Below are 12,833 nucleotides of genomic sequence, written 5' to 3' on the forward strand. Positions count from 1 at the left end.
CTACCCTATTACAAGAACGATTAACATGCATGAAACTATAAGAGGAAAATAAAGGCAGAAGTACTAAGCAATCCAATAGAATAGAACTACAATCCGCCAAAGATTTTCCTGCTTGAGTAACTTCGAGAGAATCACCTTCCACAAAAAACTTTGAAAGGCCTCTATTAGCTGCAAAAACCAAAGCTTCCTAGAAAGCCATAGCCTCTACAGCTCTAGGAGATAAAAACCCAGGAAAAGAGAAAGGCATCACGCCCACAATCTGCCCCAAATGATCACGAGCCACAATGCCGACCCCAACTGAACCATTTTTCCTTTGAACGGCCCCATCAACATTAAATTTTACTTCATCAGCAGAAGGTGGATGCCACATAGGAACACTCCCAGAAGTAGCCGGGCTTTGGAGAGAATGACCAACAACTGAACAACTTCAAATTCAGAACAAAGGGTTGAAGCCTTTTCTAGAATCATAGTACCATCCCAGCTAAGGCCATCAAAATGCACTTGATTTCTTGTATTCCAAATGAACTAGCAAATAGAAGCACAAAAAGCACCCATATCCCCCAATGCATCAAACGCATGAGAATTATGCGGGAAGGAATACCACCAATCCATAAAGTTGATCAAAGAGATCCACATAGAAGAAACCACAGAACTAAACGGGAAATCAAGCCACACCGCTCGCGATAGCTTGCACTAGAAAAGCAAGTGTTCTAGCATTTCATAACTGGTCTTACACCTTGGGCAGTAGGGAGAAACATTGATACCTTTACGATTTAAATTAGCAAATACATCAATCGCATTATGGGAACACCTCCACAGAAACATCTTGATTTTGTTAGGGATTGGAAGAGACCACAAAGTTTTCAAGAAAGAATCGGAAGGAATACCCAAACTTGACTCACCACGTTCTCGTGATTGCCGAGGTAGGTTGCTTTGTTTAGCCAAACGATAAGCTGCTTCACCGAAAAAGACCCATTGTTGGTGAAGTGCCATAAACCTCTATCTCCGCAGCCTTGTGTACTGATTGGGATTAACAGGATTGACTCCACATCAGACTTCGAAAAAAGCTCTTTAATTAATGAAACATTCCAGCTATGGGTAGTGCTATTGATAAGATCTAAGACAAGATGAATATGACTATGGGGGGAAGTGGCTGGTGGGGGAGGACTAAACACCTTAAAAGAGAGAGATCTTGGAAGCCAGGGATCGCGCCCAACATCAATGGAAGAACCATCCCCCACATTCCATCTCTAGCCCTTAATAAGGATAGCTTGACCTGCCAGAATGTTGCGCCGTGCCCAAGAAGCTGAGCTTGGGCAATTAACAAGCTTCCCAAAACGACTTATTATAAAAATACTTGCCTTTAAAAAGCTTTAGAAATATGGAATGTGGACCTTGTAAAGACGCCAGCCCTGTTTCGCAAGGAAGGCAAGATTGAAAGCATAGAGATCGTGAAAGCCAAGCCCACCATCAGTTTTATTATCACAGAGCTTGTTCCTATTAACCCAGTTGATTTTGCATTCCTCTTCTTAGAACCCCACCAGAATTTACGAATAGCATAGCAAATATACTTGCAAACCCGTTTAGGCAAAAGAAAACACTGCATCACATAATTAGGCATAGTTAACGCCACCGACTTGATCAGAACTTCCTTTCCTGCCATATTGAGAATAGTATCCTTCCATCTTTGAAGCCTATTAAAGACTCCGTCTTTAACGTATTTAAACACCTCAGTTTTGGACTTACCAATAATGGAAGGTAAGCCCAAATATTTGCCACCTTGAATTTGACATTTAATATTAAGAAAGTTAGAAATATCTTCCTTCACATTACTAGGGGTGTTCGGACTGAAAAACAAGGACGATTTATCCCTATTCACCATTTGTCCAGAAGCCGCCTCATATTTTTGCAGAACCTCATTAATAGCATGACAGCTCGAAGCAGTAGCCTCCCAAAAAAGTACTGAGTCATCGGCGAAGAATAAATGAGAGATTGATGGGCAGTGTTGCCCAATCTTAACACCATGGAGAGCACCATCTGAAATCATTGTCTAAAGTATAGTGGAAACCTTTTGCACATAATATAAATAGGAAGGGAGACAACGGGCAACCTTGTCTAATTCCTCTAGATGGGGGAAAAGATCCCCTTTCTCACCATTGATAACTGTAGCAAACGAAACCGTGGAAACACAGGCCATGACCCATCGAATCCACTGATCGGCGAATCCAAATTTACGAAGGACCACCTTTAAATACAACCATTCAATACGATCAAATGCCTTCGCCATATCAAGTTTCTACTTTGAGTATGGCTTGTTTTAAATTTTTCTACTTTGAGTTTGATTCTGTATCATATCTGGTTGTTAAAAATTTATACTATAAATCATGCTTTTATGTAGTAATAGATTACTCTCTCCATCCCATAAAGTTTGGCACTTTCACTATTTCAGCCCTATGAAAAAACTAATTGTATCTTTTAATCCTTAATATTTTTTATAAGTAATATGGATCTTGTTTGATAGATTTTAATTTGTTCAATTAAACAAAGTTCAAAAAATCGCCTAAAATATTATGGATTGAAAGATATGTGCAATTTAAAAATGGCACGCATTTCTGAAAATGCAAACTTTATAGGATAGAGGGAGTAATATTTAATTATTTATTTAATAATCAATTTTATTCCCTTTGATGAGAATATTTTATGGACAATATCTGCATAATATTATTATATGTTGTGCATGTGTGTCTCTTATTTTACAAAATAGATAATCTGATGTGCAGAATTCGACCTACACAGAAGATTGGATCGTTGATTTTTATTGAATATTAGATGTGGTTCACAGTTTTAGGTGGAACTGGACACAACATTGGTAGGATTGTAGTACAATATGTTTTAGTAGGTTTGTCTTGACTACGAGAAATAGTAGTTCTAACTCATTGAGCTAGTACACTTATGTGTGTGTTGAACACGACCGTTTTGAGGTAATTATCTTTATACTGACACTATAAGATAATTAGAACTTCATGGTTATTATTAACACTACTACAATAAAACCATAAAGATCACAGTTATTGACCATGATTGTAAGTTTTTCATCACGCTTCTGCTACCAGGATGGATTTGGGTGTGATTGTAAGTCACTCTCTTTTATCACGGTTATAAACCGTGATTGAAAGAGAGAAACAATCACGGCCAAAAGGCATGATCATTTATCTTTTATCACGGTTATAAGCCATGATTGTTTCCCTTGGGCATGATCGTTTCTCTTTTCTGGGTGTGATTGTATGTCACTTTAGATCACGGTCTATAACCGTGATAGAAAGTTCAAAATGATCACACCATAAACTGAGATGAAAAATCATTGCGCGTGATCTTTTCTTTGTATTTACTAGACTATCTTTTCTTGTCGTTGTCAAGTTTCGAACCCACACACCCTTAGTTGATTTTCCAAGCCTTTACCACTAAGCTAGCTAATAACTTTTGTTACATTAGGAAAACAAAAATATTTATACTTACTTCATAAAGTGAGAAAACTTTTTTTTCCTTAAAATTTGCTGAATTTTTTGAAATGCAATTAACATGATATTAAAATATATAAAAATACATATATAAACATTGTTTAAAATTGTTTGAAAAATTTTAAAAATATGACAACAGATCTTTTGCCAATCAAAATTAGTTGTTGGTCACCAAAAGATTTTCTTGGGGCGAAAATTTTAGTTTCAGCTAGTAAATTTAGTAGAAGTGTTTTTTGTTATAGTGTGCGATTTGTATTTTTATGAAAATTATTACAACCTGCAGATTGTAACATTATAGACAAACTTTAGACTTTTTTTATAAACTAACCATTTCACATGAATTTTTGTATTTATATTGAATTTCAATTTCAATGGTGGCTTCTCAATTGGATTTTAATCATTTTCAGACAAGGCTAAGCCATAATAATATAATTGCTTTTTTATGTAATGTGTCAAACGTATACTTGAAAGACATCCGAAATAACTAAATTTCACTACTACAATAAACGATAAAGATTACAGCTCGCCCACATGAAAATTGGGTACTAGTGGAACAGTCCGCCAGTCGTCGAAGAAATAATTGGGTACTGCTGGAACCCAGTTGTGAGATTTGCCTTCTCTCTCTCTCTCTCTCTCTCTCTCTCTCTCTCTCTCGATCTCGATCAATCTTTTGGGCGTGAAGATGAAGATGAAACGTAAAGATTTTTTGGGATATCTTCTTACCTTTTGTAAAAAAGAAAAAAAGAACTTTTTAAAGTTCTTAAACGACATCGTTTTTCTCACATAACTTTTCAAACTCTGCCTAAATGAGCACCAACCCGCCCACGTGAAAATTTAGACTGTGCATGTAACGACCCTTATTTTTGGAAAATAAACAAAAATTTCGTTAAATATTTGAATTTTTTTATTTACTTGGAAATTGCTTCTAAAATTCCTTTTTAATTTCTAATAATTCGTCATAATTAGATTTGACACTTATAAAATTATATCTTTTTGTCCCGGACAATTTAGTCATTTTCTAAAGACAAGTATGCTTGTAGAAGCACTTGTATATTTTCCTAGCAAGTTAAATAAAATATTTAATTTATATTTCTTGGCTAGAAATCCGACTTGGCAAGTATAATTAGTTTCCAACCGATTAGTTAGAGAAACCTAAGTACTCATTCAACCTAGTTACATTTTCCTAACCCTAGATGAACCTAATGAACCTTTCTATACCTCAGTTGAACCTTTTCAACCCTATACTAGGAAATCATTTCACTTTCATGACTAGTCATTTCAAGACTTTATTACTCATCATTATTTCTTTTAAGAATATCTTTTCTCATCATTATCTCTTTACCCATTGAATAATAGTTTGTAGGGTAATTTTTATCCTTTGAGTAATAGAAATAAGACTTCCTATTGTCTAGAAAATAGTACTACCATGGACTTGTCTAATCAAGACCAAGACCAAGTTTGTTATTCCAAACAACCATGATTATGTATTGTCATATCAAGAAGGCCATGATTCATCATCATAATTTTTCTTCCATAAGTAATAGCCTTGAACCTATTATTGACCTATAAGTAGCCTTTCCTAGATTTTTCTAGGCGTATATATATAATAGCCTACCCTAATCATGACTGTATACATATATACACTTTCTAGGAAAAGTATAAACCATTGGATAATGTTTTTGTCACTTGAAAGCTTACCTTTAATCATTACATTTCCTTAGACTTAATAGGACTACTTAGCACTTGACTATACTTATATATACATAGTCATATATATAAGTACATAGTCCTAGGGAGAGAGAGAGAGAGAGAGAGAGAGAGAGAGAGAGAGAGAGAGAGAGAGAGGTGTGTGTGTGTGTGTGTGCATGTGCCTACTTTTCTCCTAGAAAGCTATGCTTCCTTGCACCTTCTTTAGCCTTAAGCCTAGTTACCACATGACAACCCATTCCTAGACTACTTCATGCAAGCACACAATCTAGTCTTTAATCATCCTAGAACCTAGCCCTTAATTACCTAGATTTTGACTACAACCAAGACCTAGGATTGACTAAACATAGAAGGCTAATCCTTAGTCTTGTAAATCATGCATCCTAGACAATAATCACCTAGGATTTGCCTATAAAGCTTAAGATCCTACTTGATATTTAGCCTTAAGCCTAAAAATGGAAATGACAATACTTGGCATGCTTGAAAGGCTTGACTTGACAAGACAATGGAGCAAATCCATGGGAGAAAAAGGGAGAGAGAGAGCCGACCATTATAGAGGAGAGAGAGCCAAATTTTTGCTATAAAATGACCCCCCACATGCCATTCAACTCACACCTTCATCCTTCAACTTCTCTCTCTAGAAACTCTTGTGTTCTTGCCTTGTTCTTGAATTCTTCCAGAAACTCATCCAAGGCCGCTACTAAACCACCACTCGACCACCCCCTCGATCTAAAAAGTTTAGTAGTTTAGTCAAGAACTAGTTTCGAGAGAAGCCTTTTTCTCTTTCGAAGCTACCGTAAGCTTTTCGTAGGAAGTTACTCTCTTCGATCGCTGACTTACTTTTTTGTAGCCGTCCTACCGCCAAGAAGAACGGTAGAATACCTCTACTCATTTACTCTAAGTATAAATAGAAGTGTGTATAATATTTGAATGTTTGAAATGCATGAGAATTTGAAAAGTGTTTACTAAAGTTTAGAAAAGGAAAGGAAATATGTTGAATATCCTGACTTTATTTTCCGGAAAAACATATGTTGTTTTGAACTTCCCTAAGAGGAAGAAAGAACGGATTTTCAAAATATAAACTTGATGGCAAAGTATTGGTATTTTGATCTTAGGATGGTTATGAGCATATATACGTGATTACTTTTATTACTTGTTGTTGTGTGATAAAGCATAAGTGGGTTTTCACTCCAAAAGTGTCCGTCCATGTGACACTATGCTTTATATTGTGTGCTAAATGTTTGAGCATGACTACGTGATAATATGAGCATGATAAGTAATATAGAGTTGGACGATCTTAATTGCTAGTGTAGTTTCAAGATTACAATGAATGATTTAGGTGTACGTACGTGAAAAGGTCCTACCGCGGAGTCCATGCATGTAACGAGACATAGAAATTGAGAAAGTAGAAACATGACACCTAGGGTGTGTTAAAGACAAGGTGTGGTTTTGAAACCGCAATGTGGCCAACTTGCCCATTGTGTGGTGTGTGTGTGTTTTTCGAAAACCCAATGGGAACCCAGAGCGGTGGAAACATTGTGGTATACTCGGGAACCTGGAGCAGCGGAACCGAGGGATGAATTGTGGTTTGGTTATTTGCAAAGAGGAGCCAATGCAATTGTTTTAATGATTTTTGAAAACCCAAATGGGAACCGGAACCTGCGGAACCATTGTGGGATACTCGAAAATCCAGAGCGGCGGAACTGAGGGTTTTGAATTGTGGATTGGTTATCCGTGGAGAGGAGCCAATGCCAAATTCCATGTTTTTGTGTGCCAATGGGAACCCGGAGTGGCGGAACCATTGTGAGGATAGTGAGGAACCCAGAGCGGCAGATTGAGGTTGAGTGTGTTAAAAATGATTTTCGAAATAATGAAAACGAGACACGATTTACGATGAGTTGTGTAGGAGAAACACAGATATCACCGACACCAATGTTAGATTAGGGAATGTGGATGTGTCATTGTCGTTGTTATATTTAATATGCATGAGTTGTGTGACAATCATGAGTTGGTGTACTATATCTATGACTTGCTATGTGTAAGTTATGGGTTAGTGGGTATAGGATTATTCTGCTAAGCTCTTGTAGCTCATGGTGTTACCTTTGGTGACCCTAACATATTATACTTGTGGCGACGCTGGTATAATGTGTCAGACTTTGTAGATGTTCAAGTGGAGCTGTACACCTTTGAGGCCTTTGAAGCCGAAGAGCTGGCAGCAGGCGGAGCTATAGTTAGGAACCTTAGTTTCCCTCCCTTGTGTAAATAATAAACTCTCGTGGGAGTTATGATGTAATAATGAGCCAAACTCAATTTAAATTTTCAATAAAAATGTTTATTTAAAATTTCCAAAATTAGAGGCGTTACAACATGGTATCGGAGCCCTAGGTTCAAAACATCAGTCGTGGGTAGAATGGGTAGAACCATAAGATAGTTTGGTCGTTGCACAAACGTGAATTGAGTTTAAGTTTACCATCACAAATTGGGTGGAATTTTGACAGCATAATCTATGAATTGAAGCAAGGTGTGGAAATTGGCAGTACCACTGAGCTGGGAATTCCCGAACAATTGGATGATTACTTAAATCGAGGATCGAATGTGGAATATAGAAACTCGAAAGTTTCTTTAGAAACCCCTGTCTTAAATTACTACTAATTGAGGTTAAAACTCTTTCCTTGTAGATGAACCACCTGAATCTCTACCAAGTCAACCTACTAGCTGAAGCCCGCCAACTTAGAAGCACTATAAGATCAATGACAAACCAACTAGTGGGAGATCCTTACTTCTGCCATGCCTTTCCCTACATACATGACTTCTACCAGGAGCATGGTACCTTTCCACTTCCCGAGAATGAGGAGGATGATGATGAAGCAGCACCACCCGTCCTGGTCCAAATAGTGCCCCCCAATGACGTGGAGTTTGTAATTAAGAAAGTTGAGGAAGAACCCGAGAAAGATCCCGAGGAGGAACCAATGGAGGAAGAGGACCCTGACGAGAATATGCCTCCGAACGGGTGGGAGGAATGGGAGATAGAACCTGTGGGGGAAATAGAACCCATGGTGGCTGAACAGGAGCCGGAGGTTATGGATATACTCCCTGACTCCAATGATGTTCCACCACCACCATACGAAACCGACATAGGCTTGTTTGTACTCCGAGATTCACATCTCTTCTAGATTGGTTAGGCAAAAGCTTAACGATGATTAGGCCTTGATGTAGTAAGAATGTAGTAGGATCGCATCCAACTTGTATTAGGAAAAACCTTATCGTAGGTCTCTACTTGCCATTGTAGTAGAATTCTATGCTTATTATTGTATCTCTCTTTTATCTATGAAAAGCTTGCTTTGTTTTGAAAGAATACTGTTGCATACTACTTGATGAAACTGCTTTTGACCTTAGAAAGGAAACACCGTTTGCAAAAGGAAAATTGTTTTAGTAGACTAAACCTCCCCCTTTCGATTTCCACTCGTAGATGGTGAATACATGTCGCAGATTAGGATACGAATACGGAGGATCCTCTAACACTAACCTTGACCTAACCCAAATCATGCAAGCATTCATAGCCGCTTTGAATGCCAACCGCCGAAACCAAAACCACGATGATGAACCAATGACCCGAACCCGAGCGATGAACGAATTTTGCAAATGCCGACCCAGCCCCAACCTTCCATGGAGATACTAACCCCGTCGTGGCTAAACAAAGTCAAGATGATCCTTAGAACCCTAGGAATTACCCGCAACGGAGACCACGTAGCCTTAGCCACTTACCAATTGAAGGGAGAAGCCCACTATTGGTGGGACCTAATGGAGGCGACTCATACCATAGCCACTATGAACTTCACTGAATTTGAAATCTTCTTCCTCAACACATACTTTCCCACACCCCTTTGCCTAGCCAAGGAACAAGAGTTCCTGAACCTGAAACAAAGAACACTGACTGTCACCCAATACGCGGACAAGTACGAAGAACTGTCCCGTTACGCTCTAGACTCCATACCAACCGAAAACAAGAAGGCACGGAGATTCGAGTGGGGGACTAACGACTTCTCGAAGGGCTGTGGTGGCTCAAGCTTTTACCACATATGCAGAAGTGGTACAGTGTGCTCTCCGGCTAGAGAGTGAGGAGATGGACTTCAAAACCCTGTGGAGGAAGGCGATTGGCAGCACCGGTGGACCAATCCAAACCCAACCACCCAACAACAACCGTGGATCCTACCCCACCAAACTCCCTAACCCGCCGCAGAATAACCAACCTTGGAAGGCTAGTGACCTTCGGACATGGTGGACCACAGAAAGGTGGTCAGGACATAGCGACAGTTTAGTGCTACAATTGTCAGGCTATTGGCCACTATAGACGCGATTGCCCTCAACCTCGAAAGGAAAGGAATGGGAGCATCGGGAATCAGAAGGCTTAGCCTGGACCGACCGATTTTGTGAAGCAGAACCCCGGAGGCCCATCGCAGCCACTGAATGGGCTAAATAAAGGAAATCAGCCCATGGGAACCCAGGCACTAGAGGACGTGTCTTTGCGCTGCAGACTGAGGAACGGGAGCAAGATCCCTCTGAGATCTCAAGTACGCTACTATTATATAGTACCTGCGTACAAGCCTTATTCGATGCTGGAGCATCGCATTCCTTTATATCCACTGCTTGCGTAACCACTCTAGCGCTAGAAACCGAACCCCTAAGTACAAGAACGAAAGTAACCTCACCGTTAGGGGGAAGTATAGCCGTTAGTCTAGTATGTAGAGGGTGCGAAATAGAAGTAGCCAACCTACATCTGACTTGCGATCTTAGGGTGATCGACATGGCGGATTTTGACGTAATCCTTGGGATGGACTGGCTATCAGCTCATCAAGCAGTCATAGACTGTCACCAAAAGATGGTGACAGCTTATACCCCAGAAGGGACTCGTTTCTATTTTAAGGGGGATAGACAAACAGTGAGTTCGACAACAAAAATATCAAAGTGGCAGAATCAACTGTTTGGATGGCTAGCTAGCCTCCAATTGGAGGAAGCCAACAGAATGGAATTGGGATTACCACAATCGTTTGTGAGTACGCCGATATTGTTCCTGAAGAACTTCCTGGCTTACCACCCCAAAGAGAGTTAGACTTCACCATAGAACTCCAAATTGGAACCGCACCAATCTCTATGGTGTCATACCGAATGGCCGCTGCTTAGCTAAGGGAGCTCAAGACCCAATTGCAGGAGCTGTTGGACAAGGGGTTTATTAGGCCAAGTATGTCATCCTGGGAGTGCTGGCATTGCTTGTGAAGAAGAAAGAAGGGATGCTTCGATTGTGCATCGACTATAGGAAGCTAAACCAAGTCACAGTCAAGAACCAGTATCCATTGCCTAGGATCGATGATCTATTTGGTCAATTGAGAGGAGCAACCTGCTTCTCTAAGATCAATCTTCAATCAGGCTATCATCAGTTAAGGATCCGAGATGAGGATATCGCCAAGACAACCTTTCGCACTAGATACAGACACTACGAGTTTGTAGTGATGCCGTTCGGGCTGACTAACGCTTCGGCAGTATTCATGTGTCTCATGAACAAGATCTTCAGCCCTACGTAGACAAATTTGTAGTGGTGTTCATTGATGATATCTTGATATACTCTGCCAATAAGGAGAAGCACGAAGGACACCTTCGGATAGTACTACAAGTACTCTGAGATAACCAACTCTATGCCAAAGCAAGTAAATGCGAGTTTTGGCTGGAAGAGGTTAAGTTCTTGGGGCATGTGGTGTCCAAGGATGGAATTGCGATCAACGAAGGTAAGGTCGAAGCAATGCTGAATTGGAAACAACCGACCTCAGTATTTGAAATAAGGAGTTTTCTAGGATTGGTTGGATATTACCATAAATTCATACAAGATTTCTCAACCCTGCCAAACCAATGGCCAGGCTAGTTTAGAATAGCAAATTGGTCTAAAGTCCAAAAGAAGAGGTTCCAAACTAGATTTAGTCCAGCTTAAGTTTCAGTGATGTGTAAAGCCCATTAATGAAAATATTTTAGAGTTTAAGGTCCGTGAAAAGATCAAATTGCCTTTAATGAGACAAGGGCCTTGTTTGGCTAACACAAAAAATGTCTTTTTAATTTAAATGATCTTAAATGAGACAAGGGTCTTGTTTGGCTAACACAAAATATGTCTTTTTTTGTGTTTTTCGATCTTGTTACACTTTCATAGGGTACCCTAGGATTTTAGACACTTTCATAGGGTACCCTAAGGTTTTAGGCACTTTTATAGGGTTTTAGGGTTCATTTTCCTGTTATAGGGTTTTAGCGGTTTAGGCACTTTCATAAGGTACCCTAGGGTTTTAGGCACTTTCATATATAGGGTATCCTAAAATTTTAGGCACTTTCATATGGTACCCTAGGGTTTTAGGCACTTTTATAGGGTTTTAGGGTTCATTTTCCTATTATAGGGTTTTAGCGGTTTAGGCACTTTCATAGGGTACCTTAGGGTTTTAGGCATTTTCATATATAGGGTACCCTAAGATTTTAGGCACTTTCATAGGGTACCCTAGGATTTTAGGCACTTTCAACACCGGTCAACCTTGGTCAACGCCGGTCAACTTTGGAAGGGGTTATTTGTAAATCTTGAACAGAATGTCCTTTAAACTTTAGAGGAAAATATTTATATCCTTATCATGACAAAAACCCTTATAGTATGTCCTCCTACTCAATTTACCCAACTTAGAAAGGAGTGAAGCTAGATTGGAATGAAGTCTGTGAGAAATCCTTTAGAGAACTGAAAAAGTGTAATACCCCTAATCTTTAATTATGTTTTAAGTTAATTATGTGATGTGTTTTGGGCTTAATTTGCTAGCTAATGAAAATGGAACATAAGTGGTTATAGGTCACACCAACACAGGATAGTTTTTCCTGTAATCTGTTAAAATGAAGGAAACGTGTAATATTTCCCCCATCCTCATCACACGTAGAGAGAGAGAGAGAGAGAGAGAGAGAGAGAGAGAGAGAGAGAACAGTTCGGTGAGAAGGAAAAAGAAGAAGAAGAAGAAAATCTTGGAGATTTCTTCCTAGACTTGGATTGAAGCCTAATTTGGTAAGTACATGTCTAGATGAGTAAAATTTCTTGTTCTTGATGTTCAATTTTTGCTAGAAGTGCTGAATCTAAGTGGGTTTAGGGTAGAGATTGAAGTTTGTGTTGGAAACCCATGAACCCTGTTTAAATTCCCAGAAATTGACATGTTTAAAGTTGGTGTAATTCATGAATTTGGCATATTTGAGGCAGCCCACGAGTATGCTCTGGTTTGCTCATGTTTTTGTGAAGTTTCTGTATGAGTTTTGATGTGAATTTTAGGGTTTTACCTCAGAAATTCGTATAGCTTGTGGGTAGGCTATTTAGAGCTCCAACAGAATTGAATCTGCCTTGTTCTTGAGGAATTTTTCTCACCATCTTCCTGACCTTAATATTTTTTGATATTTTTACTGAAGATGCCTGTATGTGTCTACTTTACTGTGTAAAATTTTCAGAACCTGATTCACAATGTGGAAGAAGTTAAAATTCGTTAACCGACCTGCTGTTGTGGTATCTGCAGTGCTGACAGCATCGTCGCACTTTACGGGAATGGCTATAAT

Source organism: Rhododendron vialii, chromosome 11a (assembly GCF_030253575.1).
Source record: "Rhododendron vialii isolate Sample 1 chromosome 11a, ASM3025357v1".
Taxonomy (NCBI): domain Eukaryota; kingdom Viridiplantae; phylum Streptophyta; class Magnoliopsida; order Ericales; family Ericaceae; genus Rhododendron; species Rhododendron vialii.